This window comes from Salvelinus fontinalis, chromosome 13 (assembly GCF_029448725.1).
Source record: "Salvelinus fontinalis isolate EN_2023a chromosome 13, ASM2944872v1, whole genome shotgun sequence".
NCBI classification, from domain to species: domain Eukaryota; kingdom Metazoa; phylum Chordata; class Actinopteri; order Salmoniformes; family Salmonidae; genus Salvelinus; species Salvelinus fontinalis.
In genome coordinates this window covers 21,110,637-21,122,582 of record NC_074677.1, presented here as the reverse complement: position 1 = coordinate 21,122,582, position 11,946 = coordinate 21,110,637, and positions in this window count along the sequence as shown.

Genomic DNA, 11,946 nt, shown 5'->3' with positions numbered 1-11,946 from the left:
TTTTGACAGGTCTCTTTATGATGTCAGAACGAGTATGGTGGAGAGATCAGAGGGCTAGCCTGCTCCCCAGTTAATTGTTTGTGCTTCGCTGCCTGAGAGGTGGTCATATTTATAGATTTTCCCACCGCGATACACAACACAGGTATGATAGCCACTAGTGTTTAACCTCTTCACTGCTGGTGAGGAACTACTTTATTGGCAGAACACCAAGTTCCCATGAATGCAATTTTGAGACAAAAAGACTGTTGGTTAGGTAAAGTACTTTTTTATTCATGAACGTCTAGGCTACATGGGAAAGAATGGAGGTTGCTGAGGGGAGGATGGCTCATAATAATGTCTGGAATGGAGTTTTATGGCAGGAATGGAGTGAATGGAATGGTATCAAACACATAAAAAACACACGTTTGATTCCATTCCATTCACTCAGTTCGAGACATTATTATTAGCCATCCTCCTCTCAGCAGCCTCCACTGATAGGAAAGTGTTCGATGTGTAGGCCTACATGACAACAAGTCACCTGATATTATTTTACAAATGTTCCAACCCGGGGTAACCCTGTAATTCCCGCCAAAACCGGAAGTGTCATTCAAAAGCATTATAAAACATAGAAATGTCTGGAGCTTTGACCAGCATGAAAAGTAAAACCTGATGCTATCTGAGCCTGATGAGCCATACATGAATGACATTTAATGAGCCCAAGTCCAAAAAAGCCCAAATGATTTTGCCGTTATCCAATACATATATGATATAGGCTACTGCACATTACACACAACAGAAAAACAGAAAGCCCATAGATGTAGCTTGTTATGTGCTCTCTTGGGTAAATAAATGTAACTAGCTTCAGTAGGCTAATCTCTTTGGATGTGAAATGTATAACCATACTGTATTGTGTTATACTGTTTTAGATGGACTGGAATTATGCACATAGTTCAAACCATGATGAAGCACGGAGAGAACATGAGATTCTGGTGCAAAACATGCAGCCTACAACATTACAATGAATGAATGAATTAATTAATAAAATTGTATTTTCGTGTCAAATCGCCAATTGGCAACTCATCCCTTAAGGGATTAATTGACACAAACAAATTTTACAATAATTCACTACGGTAATACAATTATAATTCTTCTTCCAGTGTTCTCTGCATAGCTCATCGCGTAAAGAGTGACATTTTTTTGGGGAGGTGTACCTGTGGATGTATTTCAAGGTCTACCTTCAAACTCAGTGCCTCTTTGCTTGACATCATGGGAAAATCAAAAGAAATCAGCCAAGACCTCAGAAAGATAATTGTAGACCCCCACAAGTCTGGTTCATCCTTCAGAACAATTTCCAAAAGCCTGAAGGTACCACGTTCATCTGTACAAACAATACCATGGGACCACTCTGCCGTCATACTGCTCAAGAAGGAGACGCGTTCTGTCTCTAGAGATGGTGCGAAAAGTGTAAATCAATCACAGAACAACAGCAAAGGACCTTGTGAAGATGTTGGAGGAAACAGGTACAAATGTATCTATATGAACAGTAAAACGAGTCTTATATCGACATAACCTGAAAGGCTGTCATTAGATGCAGAAGTCTTTCACTTCTCTTCACAAAGATTGAATGGTTGGGTCTGCATTAATATCTTCTGTAGCCTACCGCCATGGCACGTTTGCTCTTCTTTTAAACCATCCGTGAGCTCTATTGGGTGCTGTATTCCACATTCAGAAAAAAAGAGCTTGCATTCTTCTTCTAATATTATATTGGTATAAGAAATGCAAAAAAAAATTATGTCCAGCAAGCTATTCTAGTCTAGCTTTTCCTGCATGGGACTCCAAGAGCTAAGGAATTCTTTTTAAGGAGAGGCACGTGGAGCACAGGTGTTTGCGTATTGCACAAGAGACAGCGACTATAAGTTAGAAGCTTATTATGCATAACTCTTCATTTATTAGCTAAATATAAGGCTAATACTGCATAGACTAGGACATCTACTGTATAGGGTTATATATCAATCTAGAACAGAATTACCCATTTTGGATGCAATTTGTATGAGGTTGATGGAGAGAGAAAAAGAAAGACTGTGAGAGAGTGCTTGCGAGTACACTGTTTTAAAGCAACGATATTCAAGTGTTTTAGAACTCTGCAGCTGCAATGACATTTTTAAAATCTTTACATTGTAAAAACATGGTGAGCCCTGAAAGCCAGATGGAGATGGGTAAATTAGACACGCATTCAGTCTTTATATTACTGTTGCGTAGGCTATGCTGCAGCAAATGTAGGCCTACCTGTCACAAGAAGGTAGGCCTCCCGAGTGGTGTGCAGCGGTCTAAGGCACTGCATCTCAGTGCAAGAGGCATCACTGCAGTCCCTGGCTCGAATTCAGGCTGCATCACATCTGGCCACGAGTGCGGTGCACAATTGGCCCAGCATCGTCCGGGGTAGGCCGTCATTGTAAATAAGAATTTGTTCTTAACTTACTTGCCTAGTTAAATAAAGGTAAAATAAAAAACGTTAGCATGAGGTGATAGGTCTACATGTATTGTGAACTGCGCTCCATACAGAGATGTCTGTCCCCACCCTGAGTGTTGATGATTAATCATGCAGAGGCCGTAGAGAAGACAGATTTAGACATCACATATAATTGAACAGTTCCATTTCACGCCTTGCTGTTCATATCATTTTTTTAATGATAATTTACCGGTTTCTCGCAGTTATTTATCCCGGGAAAAGGGAGTGGTTTTGCATGAAAAAATCCTGGCCAATCTCAGTAAGTCTCGGATTCCAGCCATTTAACCCTACCTGATATCACCTCATGTCAGGACCTTCATCAATATGTAATATGTCTCATTGAGAGTATATTACTGTTCACATCAGTTTGCCTAACTATGCTGAACAGAAATATAAACACAACTTGTAAACTGTTGCTCCCATGTTTCATTAGCTGAAATAAAAGGTCCTAGACATTTTACATACGCACAAAAAGCTTAGTTCAAATTTTGTGCACACATTTGTTTACATCCTTGTTAGTGAGCATTTCTCCTTTGACAAGATAATCCATCCACCTGACAGGTGTGGCAAGTCAAGAAGCTGATTAAACAGCATGAACATTACACAGGTGCACTTTGTGCTGGGGACAATATAAGGTCACTCTAAAATGTGCAGTTTTGTCACACAACACAATGCCACAGATGGCAACATTTTTGAGGGAGCGTGCAATTGGCATGCTGACTGCGGGAATGTCCACCAGAGCTGTTGCCATAGAATTGAATGTTAATTTATCTACCATAAGACTCCTCCAACGTCGTTTAAGAGAATTTGGCAGTACGTTCAACTGGCTTTACAACTGTAGATCACGTGTAACCACACCAGCCCAGGACCTCCACATCTGACTTCTTCACCTGCATGATTGTCTGAGATCAGCCACCTGGACAGCTGATGAAACTGAGAAGTATTTCTGTCTGTAATAAAGCCCTTTTGTGTGACAAAAACTAATTCTGATTAGCTGGACCTGGCTCCCCAGGGGGTGGGCCTCTGTCGTCACAGGCCCACTCACAGCTGCGCCTCTGCCCGGTCATGTGAAATCTATAGATTAGGGCCTAATTCATTTGTTTCAATTGACTGATTTTCTAATATTAACTGTAACTCTGTAAAATCTATTCAATTATTGCATGTTGCTTTTATATTTTTGTTCAGTATAGATCTTGAAGGTAGACATATTCTATATACTGTACCTGGAATATACAATGAGTGTACAAAACATTAAGAATACCTTCCTAATATTGCATTGCACCCCTGCCTTTTACCCTCATAACAGCCTCAATTCGTCATGGCATGGACTCTATAAGGTGTCAAAAGCATTCCACAAGGATGCTGGCCCATGCAGACTCCAATGCTTCCCACCACTGGATGTTCTTTGGGTGGTGGAACATTCTTGATACACACGGGAAACTGTTGACCGTGAAAAACCCAGCAGCATTGCAGTTCTTGACACCAAATCGGTGCACCTGGCACTTACCATTACCATACCTCGTTCAAATGTACTTAAATATTGTCTTGCGCATTCTCCCTCTGAATGGCACACATACACAATCCATGTCTCAATTGTCTTTAAAATCCTTCTTTAACGTGTCTCCTCCCCTTCATCTACACTGATGGAAGTGGATTTAACAACTGACATCAATAAGTGATCATAACTTCCCTCTGGATTCACCTGGTCAGTCCATGTCATGGAAAGAGCAGGTGTTCCTAATGCTTTGTAGGTGCTCCTAATGCGTATGTTCAGGGGGTTTATTTTCCTGCCATGTTGTTTTTCTCTACTACAGTATGATATTTCTTAAAGACTCTATTTGGTGTTATTGCACCATGATCAGCACCATGGACAGTTCCAACACTGTGTAAGATAACTCACATTTACAAGGCCCTGGGGAAAGGATGCTTACTCAGAGCATCTGCTGACCAGTTGGCAAGTGTCTTCACTGACATGTTCAACCTCTCCCTGACCCAGTCTGTAATACTTACATGTTTCAGGCATACCACCATAGTCCCTATGCCCAAGAATGCCAAGGTAACCTGTCTAAATGACTCAGTAGCCATAACATGCTTTGAAAGGCTGGTCATGGCTCACATCAGCACCATCATCCCAGACACCCTATAGTAGACCCACTAGAATTTCCATACAGCCCCACAGATCCACTGATGACGCAATCACTGTTACAATGCACAATGCTCTATCCCACCTGGACAAGAGGAATGCCTAAGTAAGAAAGCTGTTCATCGACTACAGCTCAGCCTTCAATTCCATAGTGCCCTTCAAGCTCATCACTGAGCTCAGGTCCATGGGTTTAAACCCCTCTCAGTGCAATTAGGTCCTAGACTTCCTGACAGGCCGACCTCAGGTGGTGAAGGTAGGCAACAACACCTCCACCATGCTGATCCTCAACGCGTGGGTCCCACAAGGGTGCGTGCTCAGCCCCCTCCTGTACTTCCTGTTCACCCATGACTGACTGGCCACGCACGTCTCTAACTCAACCATTACGTTTGCTGATGACACAACAGTGTTAAGCCTGATTACCAACAACGACGAGACAGGAAAATGACCTCTCCCTCAACATCAACAAAATAAAGAAGCTTGGACCACAGGAGTCGGCAGAGAGAGCATGCCCCCATCCACATTGACAGGGCTGCAGTGTTAATGGTCAAAAGCTTTCAAGTTCTTTGGCGTGCACATCACTGAGGACTTGAAATAGCCCCTTCCCACACACAGTGTGGTGAAGAAGGTACAACCTCTTTAACCTCAGGGGGCTGAAGAAATTATGCTTGGTCCATAAGATCCTCACAAGCTTCTATAGATGTACCATTGAGAGTATTCTGTCGGACTGTATCACTGCCTGGTACGGCAACTGCACCGCTGAAAACCGCAGGGCACACTGGGGGGGTGCGTTCAGCCCAACGCATCATCAGGGGCACACTGCCTGCCCTCCGGGACATCTAGAGCACCCGGTGTCACAGGAAGGCCAAGAAGATCATCAAGGACCTCAGCCACCTGAGCCACAGCCTGTTCACCCCTCTACCATCCAGAAGGCGAGGTCAGTACAGGTGTATCATAGCTGGGACCGAGAAACTGAAAAACAACTTCTATCGCCAGGCCATCAGACTGTTAAATAGTCACCACTAGCCGGCCCCCGCCCAGTACCCTGCCCTGAACTTTAGTCACTGCCACTTGCCGGCTACCACCCAGTTACTCTACCCTGCACCTTAGAGACTGCTGCCCAATGTACATAGTCATTGAGCGTTGGTTCCTTTAATAATGTTTACGTACTGTTTAACCCAGTCTATATGTGTTTACTGTATTCTAGTCATGGCTTATCCTATATAACTACTGCTGTACACACTTTTCCTATTCAGATGCTGTCCATACTGTATACTGTATACTGTACATATACAGATGTGCTCAAATTTGTTGGTACCCTTACAGCTCATTGAAATAATGCTTAATTCCTCCTGAAAAGTGATGCAATTAAAAGCTATTTTATCTTGTATACTTGCATGCCTTTGGTATGTCATAGAATAAAGCAAAGAAGCTGTGAAAATATATGAATTATTGCTTATTCTACAATGATATCCTAAAATGGCCTGGACACATTTGTTAGTACCCCTTAGAAAATATAATAAATAATTGGAATATAGTGATATTTCAAACTAATTTGTTTCTTTAATTAGTATCACACGTCTTCAATCTTGTAATCAGTCAGTCGGCCTATTTAAATGGAGAAAAGTAGTTACTGTGCTGTTTGGTATCATTGTGTGCCACACTGAACATGGACCAGAGAAAGCAAAGGAGAGATTTGTCTGAGGAGATCAGAAAGGAAATAATAGACAAGCATGGTAAAGGTAAAGGCTAGAAGACCATCTCCTAGCAGCTTGATGTTCCTGTGACAACAGATGCAAATATTATTAACAAGTTTAAGGTCCATGGAACTGTAGCCAACCTCCCTAGGCACGGCCGCAAGAGGAAAATCAACACCAGATTGAACAGAAGGACAGTGTGAATGAAGAACCAAGGCCAAAGAGATACAAGCTGAACTCTAAGGTGAAGGCACGTCAGTTTCTGAGCGAAAGTGGGCTCCATGGAAGAAGACCCAGGAGGACTCCACTTTTGAAAGAAAAACATAAAAAATCCAGACTGGAATTTGCTAAAATGCATATTGACAAGCCACAATCCTTCTGGGAGAATGTCCTTTGGACAGATGAGTCAAAACTGGAGCGTTTTGGCAAGTCACATCAGCTCTATGTTCACAGATGAAAAAATGAAGCTTTCAAAGACAAGAACACCATACCTACAGTGAAACATGGAGGCTCGGTAATGTTTTGGGGTTGTTTTGCTGCTCCTGGCACAGGGTGCCTTGAATCTGTGCAGGGCACAATGAAATCTCAAGGCTATCAAGGCATTCTGGAGTGAAACGATCTGCCCGGTGTCAGAAAGCTCTGTCTCAGTCGCAGGTCATAGGTCCTCCAACAGGATAATGACCCAAAGCACACAGCTAAAAGCATCCAAGAATGGATGAGAACAAAACATTGGACTATTCTGAAGTGGCCTTCTATGAGTCCTGATCTGAATCCTATCGAACATCCACGGAAAGAGCTGAAACTTGCAGTCTGGAGAAGGCACCCATCAAACCTGAGACAGCTGGAGCAGTTTGCTCAGGAAGAGTGGTTCCAACCTACCTGTTAACAGGTGCAGAAGTCTCATTGAGAGCTACAGATAATGTTTGATTGCAGTGATTGCCTCTAAAGGTTGTGCAACAAAATATTAGGTTAAGGGTCCCATCATTTTTGTCCATGCCATTTTCATTTGTTTTATTATTTACAATATTATGTAGAATAAAAATCAGAAGCAAAGTCTGATTTCTATTAAATATGGAATAAACAATGGCAGATGCCAATTACTTTTGTCAGTTTCAAGTTATTTCAGAGAAAAATTCTTCATTTTTTGTGGAAGGGTACCAACAAATTTGAGCATGTTTGTATATATATATTTATGTCCCGGACTCTGACATTGCTCGGTCTGTTATGTCTTAATTTCTTGTTCTAATTTTACTTTTAGATATTGTGTGCATTGTTAATGTATTGCTAGATATTCCTGCATTTTTGGAGCTAGAAACATAATAATTTCACTGCACTTGCGATAACATCTGCAAAACTGTATAAGCGACCAATACACTTTGATTTGATTTGAAAATGGAAATTCACTTAGAGTCGTTAGACCAGTAATAATAGTCATTGGTACGTCCATTAAGCACCTGTGAAAAATAGTTGAAAAGAGAGAGGCTCTATTATCTGCTTGTGGGCACACAGTTCTCCTGCCAGCTGCTTTTTCTCAGATGAGGCCATCGCAGTGGCATCACCGCTACCCGTACCTCGGTGTCCAGAGTCCGCTTTCAATGAACTCGGGCCATTGAGTGATATTTTTCAGGCCATTGTGTCACTAGATTGGATTTCCTTCTCTCTATAGGTCAGGGCACCGTGTGGTCTCGGGAGAACGGCACGGAGCTGGAATGTGGTGCTTGGCCTTCAAAGGGAGCCGTTCCCCACAGACTCACCAGGGGAGTTCGCTAATCGCTCAGAACTCCTCTACAAATGAGGCACCACAGGATTTTGCTGACACACACAAAACAAAGTGGGCACCATGTATATGGTAATTCATCAATCATTCAACTTGTGTAGATCTTACAGGCCTGCTGTAATCATGGGGTGGTGTACATCGATGGGATTCTATGGGGTCATCTTAGACCGTGCACATCTGACTGGTTAAAGGAGAATGGGGAACAAAACAGGTTGTACAGCTATAGATGAATCTTGTATATTGACATATCCACATGTATATTAAGATCCTGATGTAGGCTATATTGGATCTGCTAAGCCAGCAGTTTAGTCCCATGGGTATAGAGATGAAAGCGATATTGAGATGCAGTGCCAGTGAAAGTTTTGTGATGCTGGCACATTTTAATGCCAGTAAATTATACAAATTTCCCTTCCAATTAAATCAACTAGAGAAAGAAAATATTTTTCGTTATGATGTCTATCAACAGTGAAATGTCTATGATGACTGGGTTCATAGCTGGGAATATACGTATGCCATTGGTTGTGCTGAGTTCATAGCTGGGAATATACAGTATGCCATTGGTCGGGCTGGGTTCATAGCTGGGAATATACAGTCTGCCATTGGTCGGGCTGGGTTCATAGCTGGGGATATACAGTCTGCCATTGGTTGGGCTGGGTTCATAGCTGGGAATATACAGTATGTCATTGGTCGGGCTGGGTTCATAGCTGGGAATATACGTATGCCATTGGTCGGCCTGAGTTCATAGCTGGGAATATACAGTATGCCATTGGTCGGGCTGGGTTCATAGCTGGGGATATACAGTCTGCCATTGGTTGGGCTGGGTTCATAGCTGGGAATATACAGTATGCCAGGGGTCGGGCTGAGTTGATATCTGGAAGTATACAGTATGCAGGGGGTCGGGCTGAGTTGATATCTGGAAGTATACAGTATGCAGGGGGTCGGGCTGAGTTGATATCTGGAAGTATACAGTATGTAGGCGGTCGGGCTGAGTTGATATCTGGAAGTATACAGTATGCAGGGGGTCGGGCTGAGTTGATATCTGGAAGTATACAGTATGCCGGGGGTCGGGCTGAGTTGATAGCTGGAAGTATACAGTATGCAGGGGGTCGGGCTGAGTTGATATCTGGAAGTATACAGTATGCAGGGGGTCGGGCTGAGTTGATATCTGGAAGTATACAGTATGCAGGGGGTCGGGCTGAGTTGATATCTGGAAGTATACAGTATGCAGGGGGTCGGGCTGAGTTGATTTCTGGAAGTATACAGTATGCAGGGGGTCGGGCTGAGTTGATATCTGGAGATATACAGTATGCAGGGGGTCGGGCTGAGTTGATTTCTGGAAGTATACAGTATGCAGGGGGTCGGGCTGAGTTGATTTCTGGAAGTATACAGTATGCAGGGGGTCGGGCTGAGTTGATATCTGGAAGTATACAGTATGCAGGGGGTCGGGCTGAGTTGATATCTGGAAGTATACAGTATGCCGGGGGTCGGGCTGAGTTGATATCTGGAAGTATACAGTATGCAGGGGGTCGGCAACAGGCGGCCAGCGGACCAAATCCACCCTGCAAGTGATTTTTGGGGGGTAAAAAAAGACTGTAAAATCACCAGGAAATCAGCAAAAAAAAATTATAATAATTATATACAGTATGTTATTGCGTCTCAATGTAATTAAGGTATGAATTTGTTATTATTTTCAAATACAATCTCATTTTGGGCTCAGTTGTGTTCAATTTGCCCTGTGTCATTTATTACATTTATGTTCTGGCTCGCTAACCTTCCGCTCCGACAGAAATCTTTGCAAGGCTGAATCTACTGTAGATAGTTGTCATTCTCTGACAGAGATCAAAGACTTGACATCTGCCCACAATTTAATAAAAATTATGACATCTGTTGCAAAAACAAACCCTATAATGTTCAGACAGATTCCAGGTGGGTGTTATCTGAAGAACAATCTGTCCACTGTGTTTTGATACTGTTTCAGTTGGTTAGAGGAACAATGTAACTACTGCAGCTTAACCACAGGCTCCTGCACTACCTGACTGAGGTGCTTTAAGCAAGAGCAACTGCTCTGCTGTGCTATGCAGTTGTGCCCGAGGAACTAGCGTGACTGCTTTTGAAAATTGCATTTGCATTCTTCCTCACTGTTTATCCTTTTCATATTATTCCTTTTTATTTCTTAAAACAAATAAATAAATGGGGTAAAATGATGCAGAAAGCTCAAAGGAGTATACGCTCATCACTTGGGAGAAAGACACAGCCCTGAAGAATACTAAAGAGTCCAGGTTTTGTTTCCCGCCTCTCAGAACAAAGGGTACATTTTCTATCAAAGAGCAACAAAAACTGCTGGCATAAATATGTCTCCTAGTTTGTGTGCTGAGGCCAGAGGTGGCTACGCCAGGGGACGTGTTCAAACTGCAGAACGCTAGTTTAGCCTTTAACAACAAACGGTCACAAAGAAAATCTTACTTTTCAACTCACAAAGAATGTTTTGGCAACCACATCAATAGCTTACACTTAAGATTGAGTGGGGAAAAAATACAAGTCTGTAAGGATCCAAATATGGCCCAATGAACAACAAAGCATATAACGGGATTACTAATTTGGAAGGTATTTGGCACAACTACGGTATGTACTCTGGGACTTTAACTAGAGTTCTACTTAATTATATTTTCTCTAATATTTTTTTTATTTCACCTTTTTTTTTAACGAGGCAAGTCAGTTAAGAACAAATTCTTATTTAAAATGACGGCCTACCCCCCTGGCCAAACCCTCCTCTAAAGTGGACGACGCTGGGCCAATTGTGCGCCGCCCTATGGGACTCCCGATGACGGCCGGTTGTGACACAGCCTGGGAACAAACCAGGGTTTGTAGTGACGCCTTTGACCCCTGTGCCACACAAGAGGCAAAGTCAATTTTAAAGTCACTTGTCACACATCACTTAAAGTTAGGCCTTATCACAAACACTGTCTTTACCCTCAGTACATCCAAGGGCCTTTGGGTCAAGTGGAACAGAACAGAGCTCTGGACTACCATGACCTAATTCTCCATCTAGTTCCCAAGTGACCTGTTCTGTACTAGAGTGTGAGGGGAATATGTGCACACCTCAAAGGTAACTCAGAGTTACAGGGACTTTATCATAGTAGAATGTGTACTTTGTCAGAGGGCACTGACTGCAGTTTTCTTTCACAGAAGAATAGCACTCAGTCTACTAGAGGAAATGAGTCAACGGATGTCTTCATTTTTCTGAATAGAACCTTTCCCATTAGGCACTGTGTTGTTGTTTCACCAGTGGGAGGGCCTGGTGACGTAATAATACTTTTGGTGGTGTGTATATTTGTCCTGTTTCACACATGTACAAGTGTGTATTAAAGTGTGTATTAAAGTGTGTATTAAAGTGTGTATTAAAGTGTGTATTAAAGTGTGAATTGGAAAAGTGTTTTTTGCATATCCCAACTGTCCCTGAGACACCCTCTGAGAGCGGGGTCACGGCCAGGGTCAAGTCCGGGTCTGCCATTATCAACGGTGACCCTGGAGAAATTAGGGTTAAGTGCCTGGCTCAATTACTGGCCCAATGCTCTAACCGCTAGGCTAACTGCCGCCCACCATCAGACCAGACGTCACAGCTACGTACTGTACATATGTGAAATACCAGTGCATCTGTTGTCCCTTTCAAAATCACTGATCTGAGTGAAACAAGGTCATCCATCGTCTCAACTTTGCCCACCATAGCCCCACCTTGGGTTTATTTGTGTATTAGTATTGTACTGTTAGATATGTACTGCACTGCTGAATACAAGCATTTTGCTGCACCTGCTTTATTAACATCTGCTAATATGTGTATGCAACA